The sequence below is a fragment of the Coenobita brevimanus genome, chromosome 96, assembly GCF_032717465.1.
Source record: "Coenobita brevimanus isolate Jiangsu-jjx chromosome 96, ASM3271746v2, whole genome shotgun sequence".
Classification (NCBI taxonomy): Eukaryota; Metazoa; Arthropoda; class Malacostraca; order Decapoda; family Coenobitidae; genus Coenobita; species Coenobita brevimanus.
The window spans coordinates 5643863-5653691 of NC_137049.1; the positions used below are offsets into that span (position 1 = coordinate 5643863).

Sequence of the window (9829 nt, forward strand, 5' to 3'; positions counted from 1 at the left end):
TTTTAGGGAGATAGTACTGTCAGATATTTCATACAAGTATTCCTATTGTGCTGGGCTTTTTTCTAGCTAACTCAGACTATTTCTAGAGCTTAGATAGAGTCCTAGGAGCCTGATAGTGTTAATACTGGTAACATTAACCCTGTCATGGTTGGGACAGCTCCTATTCTAGTCAACATCAGGTTATTTTATTAAGTAGAGTGAGTGAAAGTGGTCTAACAGTGAGGGTGTTTGTGGGTGCTTGGTGAGTGTGTGGGGGTTGGGTTTGTGTGTGTGTGTGTGTGTGTGTGTGTGTGTGTGTGTGTGTGTGTTAAATCATGATATAGATGAGTTATGTTTATACTGTGTCGATGGAATTTCACAACGGCCATGCCACGTTGAGTTCACCGCTTCCCACCCGATCAGCGAAGTTAAGCAACGTTGGGTCTGGTTAGTACTTGGATGGGTGACCGCCTGGGAACACCAGATGCTGTTGGCATCCCTACGTGTCAAGTGGGGTTGGTGGAGGATTAGTGCCCCTCCCTGTAAAACAATTAACTCTAAGCCCTTGACCACCCCGTTTGGGATACATGGCGTCTGGCAATGAATGAATGAATCTTTATCCCCAACAGCACCAGGGCCTGAACCACAACACAACCAACCACACCACCACTCTCATCACCCAGGGAGGTATGCGCTCCAGGAACACAACCAGTGGGGGAGAAGTAGCCTGTTTGGAGGGCCTTGTTCTCGTCTCGCATACCATCTCACTCAACGGATGGAGGTATAGTGTATGTTGTTTTTGTGCATGAGTGTGTGTGTGTGTGTGTGTGAGGGACAGAGAGAGGTTGGGAGGTGCGTATGTTAAAGAATGATACAGTATATAATTATGTCAATGACGATGGTATGGTGTAAATCTGTGTTTGTGTGCGTGTATGAGACATAGAGATAAAAATGGTGATAGACAGCGATAGAGACAGAGACACAGCGAAACAGAGCGAGCCAGTGAATTTGGCAGAGTAGAGCTGCATGCCAGACCTCACACCACGGAGGTCTGGCTGCAACTGATGTCTTTCTCGTTGCCACACTCGCCCCGACTCCACTCTGACCCCAACTCGAAGGATTTTCCAGTCTATTCTCCCTAATTTGCTTGTAATTCCACCTGATTTTCCACGATAAGGTAATACACTAGCGATAAATTAATGTTTTTAGAGGGATTTTGATGATTTGGTACAGTTATTGTGTTGTGTATGCTGTACGATCGAGTGCCTGAAAGATTGGTTTGCCAGACGTACAACGGAAGGTTGGATCATTATTTGACTTATTTTTTACTGTTTATATATATTTAATGGGTAGGTTTTGTCCCAGCACAGCACACCATATCATCACACACACAATACATGCATCACAACACCCCAGCACACCACAACAGGCGGTGCAGCTGCTAGGTCATATAACCACCCCTAAACGCCCCCTATCTCCCTACAGGAGGACGGTGGACTTCAGGAAAGGGAAAATTCAGCCTGCAGTCCACTGGGATCACGTACAGACCAACCTACGACCACAAGAACAGCAGGAGCAACAGCAACAAGGGGTGATTAAAACGGAGTCTACGAGTGTGTAATTGATTTTATTGCAATCTAATAAATGGAATACACCACAGAGTAACATTCATTGCACCCTCAGTAGCGTAGGAACCCGAGGAGAGGCTTTTAAAAACAATAAATTTACCCTAGTTACCCCTTTATTAATCATAGAAAACGGTTGGATCGAAAATTTTACAAGTAACAAAAAATATTTGGGTCTCCCCTCATCATCATCATCATACAACACATGATATCCGAAGCAGTGTCGACCATAGCTAACGATAGAGGTGTGTGTGTGTGTGTGGGTGGGTGGGTAAGGGTGGCGATGGCATGTCGGTTCAGAGGTTATGACAAACAGCTGACCTGACAGCTTACTTCTTTGACAGACGTAGACCAGATTACTTGGCCTGTCACTCTGGTCTGGCTCCTCTCTATCGAGGCAGGTAGTGTTCTTATGGTATTATACAGTGTCCCAGGATTTATTTTGGGGAGTTTTATTTTTCCGAGACATATCAGTTGTGCCCCGTATATTCTATCAGTCCATCTTTGTCTTGACGTTAGTACAGTTAGTCCTTTTGATTATTATTGATAAATCTGTAACTTTTCGTGTTTTCGTAAAATCTAGCCAATCTGACCTTTTTTTCGATACATCCAGAAAGTCAGGTATTCAAGGACACCATTTTGTCGTACATGGGGGTCAATAACATACTCAGAACTCGTAACATAAATTTTATTGGTTACAATTACTCGTACATCTGAATATAATGACTTAATAATTACATGTTGAATTATGGCTCACGTTTTCACTAAGTAATTAATAGACTCAGATCTGTACCTAACAAGTGAGGCTCACATAGGCTTCAGAGACTTGAACTGAGTGAAGACTAGCATAATTTACCTCTTTCCTGATATAAAATACATCACTATAACTAAGCTCTTCTAGCCTTGGGTCCCTAAATTTTAGACTTATTCACTTAGTTTAGTGTGGATATAAGATACATATTCCCATTGTCTGAGACTCCCTAGCACCTCTTTCTTGCCTGTTTTGCATATTACACATTAAGATACACTAATAACATACGTAGAAATAATCTTAAGAAAAAGGTGCTACAAGGAATAGTGCCAAGATGGTGGCCAATATCCTCTTCAGGCTTTAAATGATCCACAGGTATACATGGCGAGTGATGAGAAGGGTGGGTGGTGAACTGAATGAAAGGAAGGCAATGACTGATTATGTGTGTGTGGATGAAAGGATGCGAAGATGTGTAATGGATGCAAGAGCTTATAGAGGTTGGGGGAGTGGACTTTCTGACCACTACTTGGTGGTGGCCAGAATTAGGATTAAAGTAAGATGGAGGAATAGAAGAAGGGAAAGACGAGAGGAAGGAGTAGTTGCAAGGAGAGTGGAAAGGTTACAAGAGGATGAGAAAAAGGCAGAGTATAAGAGAGAAGTGGAGGAACGATTGGGCAAATATGAATTGGAGCAGATGGGAAACGTGGAAGGTGTGTGTAGGATAATTACAGAAGAAATATGTGCAGCATGTGATGTGGTGTGTGGAAGGAAGAGAAGACGGAGGGGGGTGCAAGGAACAGCATGGTGGACTGAAGAGGTGAGACAGGCTGTGGCACAAAAGAAGAAAGCATACAATGAATGGATGAGAAATAGGGGCGTGGAAGAAGTTGAGAGGCGGAAGAGAGAGTTATGTGTAGAAAGAAAGAGAGAGGTGAAAAGATTAGTAAGAGAGAGTAAGAAGAGAGTGGATGAGGAATTTGGAAGGAGTTTCAGTGTAAAGTGGAGGGACTGTAAGAAAATGTTATGGAAAGAGGTGAAAAGAGTAAGACAGGGTGGAAGTGAAGTTAGCAGGGGAGTGAAAGATAAAAATGGTAGATTACTAGTGGAGAAGGGAGAAAAAGTGAGCAGATGGAGAGAATACTTTAAGGAATTGTTGAACATAGAGGATGGAAGTAATGCGAGTATAAGTGGCTGGGGAATGGCTGGGAGAAGGAGGGAGGTGAGAAGACAGGAAGAAATCAGTAGGATAGAAGTTGTGGAAGCAATGAAGAAAGTTAAATCGGGGAAAGCCCCAGGAATTGATGGAGAGTGTGGTGAAATGCTGAAGCATGGGGGAGAGATAGTAGTAGAATGGATGTGGAAGATGTGCAGATTGGCCTGGGAGGAAGGTAGAGTCCCGGAGGATTGGAAGTCAGGTATAATTATTCCCTTGTACAAAGGAAAAGGGGAAAAAGAAGTGTGTGGTAATCATAGGGGCATTTGTCTTCTTAGTATAATAGGTAAAGTGTATGGTAGGATACTTATTCACAGAGTTAGAGAAAGAACAGAAAAATTAGTTGGAGAAGAACAAGGAGGCTTTAGGAAGAGGTTGTGTAGATCAGATATTCATTCTTAGATCTTTAGTGGAAAAGTTTCTAGAGAAGGGAAAGAAGTTGTATGCAGCTTTCATGGATTTGGAGAATTCATATGACAGGGTGGATAGACAAGGATTGTGGAAAGTGTTAAGAATATATGGAGTAGATGGGAAGTTGTTGAATGCTGTGAAGAGTACGTACGATGGTGCGAAGGCTGCAGTGCGTGTGGATGGTGAACTAAGTGAATTTTTCTCTTTGAAAGTTGGTTTGAAACAGGGATGTGTCATGTCTCCATGGTTGTTCAATCTATACATGGATGGGGTAATAAAAGAGGTACAAGGTTGGGTAGTGGATGTTGGAGTGGCCCTGGTGAGAGAGGAGAGTGTTTGGAAACTCCCTGTACTGTTGTTTGCAGATGATACTGTGTTGTTGAGTGAAGACGAAGGGGAGCTGCAAGGCTTGGTGGATGAGTTTGGGAGAGTGTGTAAGAAACGGAATCTAAAGGTGAATGTAGGGAGGAGTAAAGTGATGGTCTTTGAGAGAGGTGAAGTCAGTGAATGTACAGCGAGGTTGGATGGTGAGGAATTGGAAAATGTGAGTACGTTTAAGTACTTGGGTAGTGTGATGAGTAAGGATGGAGGTTTGGAGGGTGAAGTGCTTGAAAGGGTACAGCAGGGAAGAAAGGTTGCTGTTTCTTTGAAAACAGTGATAAGAAACAGGGAAGTGAGCATGGAAGTGAAAAAGTTATTACATGACAGTATTGTGATACCAACTCTAACGTATGGAAGTGAAGCTTGAACGTTGTTGGAAGGACACAAGTCAAGAGTGAGAGCAGTGGAAATGAGTTATTTAAGAGGAGCCTGTGGAGTCACATGGAGAGACAGGCTGACGAATGAGGATATAAAGGAGCGTTGTGGTGTGGATGTGGATGTGATAGGAAGCGTTATGAGAACACACTGAGGTGGTTTGGCCATGTGGAGAGGATGGAGGGTGAAAGAATGACGAAGAGTGTGTATGTGAGTGAGGTGGAGGGGGGAAGAGGGAGGGGAAGGCCGAGGATGAGATGGAGGGATGGGGTGGAGAGGTATATGAGAGAGGGGGGTGTGAGTTGGGAGCAGGGCAGTGAAATGGCAGGGGACAGGGCGACTTGGAGGCGATTTGTTTGTGGCCACCCCAAACGAGATTGAGGCGTCTGGCAATAGATAGAGATAGATAGAAGATTAAATAACTAAAGCTAACACTGATTTGAACTAATACACATCTGGTCCACAGGTCGTGCTGGAGTCTGCTGCCTTGACGCTGCTTCCTTGCCACACTGGTCATACCCTGCTGAAGTTTGGTCTGCCCTGCCGTGAGAAGCCTGACGGTGGTGTGGTGTCTTCCCCTACTCTGCGATGCCTGGTGGTGGTGGTGGTGGTGGTGGTGGTGGTGGTAGCGGCGGCGGCGGCGGCGGCGGCGGCGGCAGGGTGTCGTGTCTTCCCCAACCGTGAGATTACTTGCTGCTGCTGCTGGTGATCTGCCCTGACCTGCCGTGAGAAGCCTGGTGGTGATGGTGTGATAAGCCTTGCAAGTCGGGTCGCTCCCCTCCAGGATGTTCTGTGGACAAATGCTACTTTTGAATGCATATTATATATTGCTGTCTCTATTAATGTATTCTATATGAAGTATTAATTATGAAAACTTAAATTTTCTGTCTTGTTTCCTTACCTTTTTAACTTTGGCTTTGACTTAATATAGGTGATAAGTATATGGCGCTCTGCAGTCTTGTGTGTTGCGGAGACGGCTTTTGTGATGAGCTAAGACATTCTGATTGCTTCACCAAATTACTACTCAGCCGTGTGATCAGTGGACATAAAAGATTATACACTACAATGATATACAGCTAAGCATAAAAAAGGTTATGGGAATTCTCCACCATGCAATCAATGGAGCTAAATTAAAGCCTATATTATAAAGCTAAGCCTGAAAAGGGTTGTGGGAAGTAGATAATGATGCAGGGTAGACACTGGTAATGTTCACTGAGCCGTGCCCGCAACACACAAGAACTGGGTGGCGTAATATATGGACCAACTTGTATAATGAGAGGTCGTAAGTGTGTGCTGACTCACAAACTTGCCGTCAGTGACCCGTCATAACTATTATTGTGTCTTGTAAGAAGCACAAAGAAAAGAGGCCACAGAATACCTCCTTGTCTCTTGTTCCTCCTACACAAACATACACGCCTTTCACTTTAACTTGGCACAGAGTTTCATTTAAAGCATACGAGAATGTCATGCAGATCAGTAGCAGAAACAGCCAATACTACAGCCCTACATCCTTTCCACAGCACTCATTCGTGACTAGCATCATATTCTAGTGATAACTATCGCTACTACTCGGCAAACCGTATGGAAACTATAAGCTATCTGTCTATCCATCTATCTATAGCCAGACGCCTTAATCCCGTAAGAGGTGGCCACAAACAAGTCGCCTCTATGCCACCCTGTCCCCTGTCATTATGCATCACTTCTCCTATTTCACACACACCCTCTCTCATATACATCCCAACTCCATCCTCCACTTATAAGTAATACATTAAAACAAACGTGAATTACTGTCGCACAAGCTGAGCCCTAATCTTATCCAACACAAACACGAAGAAGCTTTAAAGAACAGAAAACAATACCTTGATAGCAGAAGACACTAAGCTCACAAGTACTGAGAGCTTACACCAAGAAACATAACTAATTTCAGTCAGAGACCAAGTGAATATGAGTGGCACACAGTTCATCACTTCAGCTCAAGATCCGTCCCACCCTTGCAACCTTATGTTGCATCATCCTCTCCACAAAGAAACAAAATCGAACAACCGCCCAACACTACACAGATTATCTTTGTAACATATCCCCTCCTCCACCCGACTCTACACTTCCCAGACACATACATAAACACATAGACACCCCAGCCAGCCAAAACTTTCTATACCAAACACGTACATAAACACACAGACACCCCAGCCAGCCAAAACTTTCCATACCAAACACATACATAAACACACAGACACCCCGGCCAGCCAAAACTTTCTATACCAAACACATACATAAACACACAGACACCCTAGCCAGCCAAAACTTTCTACCAAACAGCATCCTTCATGTGCCACCACCAGCCATACACCCTTCAGACACTACCGAACCCAGAGACACGAGTACATCAACCTTCCCTGCTACAATACTAACACAAAATATAACACACAAACAATCCCCTATGTTCATACTGCAAAGTGGCACCCCCACACCACAGCACACCCACTCACTTCCTGCACCACACCACCACAACACAGACAATCCTTCAACATAACACTGGGTTCACATCCAGAGGAGCCTAAGATGTAACAAGAAGAACAACAACAACTCAGGCCAACTTAAAGTGAAACGAGTATAGTTACGATAGGAAAATTATTTCAAGTTATTTTGTAAGCGCTTCGGGTACACAAAGTTACAAGGCCGCAGGGAACGAACTGCATACCGAGGGTTATAATACTGTGGCGGCTTAGGGGGCTTTATACCACCTTTTCTTCAGTGATTTATTATTCAAGCGAGCGAGCGTAGAGAGCAAGCGATCGAGAACACTACATGACATGGTATAATAGGGTGGCAGAGAACAGCGCCAAGACTGTGTTGTCTAGGAAACTATTAAAGCAACAACGGATCTATGGACATCATTAGAAACCTAGTAAAAAAAATAATAGGAGTTACTTGAGGGACTTTTCTCAAAATCTGCCTCGTCAGTTCTGATAAAAGGAAAATAAAAGTACCAAACTGAGCACCAGAACCGAGTTATTTTAGAAGTTTTTAAACCTACGCAGATCTGTTCAGACAGCTGGAAAGCTTATGAAGAAGCAATTGATACTACTTAAGTTAAATAGACTTAGCTTTTAACACCAAGCAAGATTGGACGGATGGATGGATGGACGGATGGACGGTTGGATGGACGGATGGATGGATGTGGAATCGTGGATGCTTGGACCGATGGTAGAGTTCCTGCTGTTTCGTCCTTCCACCTGCCGACAAAAATCATCATCAATATCATCATCATAATCATCATCATCATCATCATCATCATCGTAGTTGTCGTCCCTATTACCACCACCATCATCATCATCGTAGTTGTCGTCCCTATTACCACCACCATCATCATCATCATCATCATTATTTACACCGTCATTCTCATAGTCATTACCATTCTCATCATCAACATCATATTATTGTTATCATCATCACCTACCTTTCTATCTATATCTGTTTATCTATAGCCAGACGCCTTAATCCCGTAAGGGGTTGTCACAAGCAAATCGCCTCCATGATGTACTGTCCTCTACCATTTAGCTCAAGTATCCCACTCATATGTTTCTACTCTCCCTCCATCTCATCATCGGGCTCCCCATCCCCCTCTATCCTTCCAGCTAACTCATGTGCAATCTTCTAGTCATTCTCTTATTCGCCATCCTCTCCACATGGCCAAACCATCTCGAAGTATTTCTCTTAACGCTTTCAGTCTCATCCACATCAGCATCACAACGCTCCTTCACTTGCCCATTTGTCTGTCTGTCTCTCTATGAAACTCCACATGCTCCTCTCAAGTAGCTCATTTCCACTGCTCTCACTCTTGTGTCCTTTCAACAAGATCCAAGCTTCACTTCCATACTTTAAAGTGGGAATCACAGCATGCAGTGCCCTTTTTTTTCATACTTTCTTCCTCAGTTCCCTCTTCCTAATCACTGCTTTTTAGAGAACAAGCAACCCTCTTTCCCTGATGTATCATTTCAGTCACTTCATCCTCTAATCTTCCATCCAAATTCATCATATTACATAAATACTTTAATGCACTCACATTCTTCATTTCCTGACTATGCAGCCTCACTGTGCATTCTGTAACCTCATACGTTGAGATGTTAAAGCATCACCACCATCAGCATCAACATCATTATCACCATCAATATCATCACCATCAGCCTGTGACACACCACTGCATGATAAGGACCCTCTCACCTTTCTCCACTCTGATCCATTGATTGTTAGCTTGTTCCGTCCTTGCTCGGTAGATCTGCATCATATGACCTCTCCGTCTTGTTCTCTGTGCACCTCTTCTTCTCACTCCATCTCTGGCTTGCCATTCAGTTACGCTCGCTCTCCTTCTGTTATCTCTTCTGTGAAAGACGTGACCTGAGGAGTGTGTGTGTGTGGAGTTACCTGGAAACAATATCAGAATTAATTGATGCGGGAGCTTCAGGCCCCTTAGGTTAATCTCCATGGTGTGGTGTGGTGTGGTGGGGGGGGTTGTGTGGTGTGGTGTGGGGAGGGTTGTGTGGTGAGGTGTGATGTGGTGTGGGAGGGTAATGTTGTGTGGTGTGGTGTGGTGTGGTGTGGGAGGAGGATTTTTGTGGTTTGGTGTGGTGTGGGAGGGTGGTTTTGTGTGGTGTGGTGTTGTGTGGGAGGGTGGTTATGTTAGGTGTGGTGTGGGAGGAGGATTTTTGGTGGTGTGGTGTGGGAGGGTGATTTTCTGTGGTGTGGGAGTTTGATTTAGTGTCGTGTAGTGTGAGAGATTGGTATGGTGTGGTGTGATACGGTGTGGGAGGGTGGTATGGTATGGTGTGGGGTGAGAGGGTGATGGTGTGTGACAATGTGTGGGCTGGTAGAGCGTGACTTGGCTTCACTATAATCTCTGAAGCCTATATGAGTACAACACCTCTCATCCGAAAATGGTTAGCGAGAAGCAGACGAGCAGGGTCGGTCCTGGAGCTACTGTGATAAAATGTAGAAAATCATGTGTTGTATCCTTAAAATTAAAAAGAATACGTGAGGTAAATTCTTCCCTTTAAATAAAGACCAAAATGTATATATTACTTCACTCATATTCAT

At 44.0% G+C, this 9829-nt stretch overlaps 1 non-coding gene across 1 annotated transcript; it reads left to right on the forward strand.

The window, feature by feature from the left end:
* The first annotated feature begins 356 nt into the window (after window positions 1-356).
* Window positions 357-475, forward strand: LOC145413569 (5S ribosomal RNA). Its single transcript, XR_013899753.1, has one exon. It is a non-coding gene; the product is annotated as a 5S ribosomal RNA (ribosomal RNA).
* The last annotated feature ends 9354 nt before the right edge of the window (window positions 476-9829 follow it).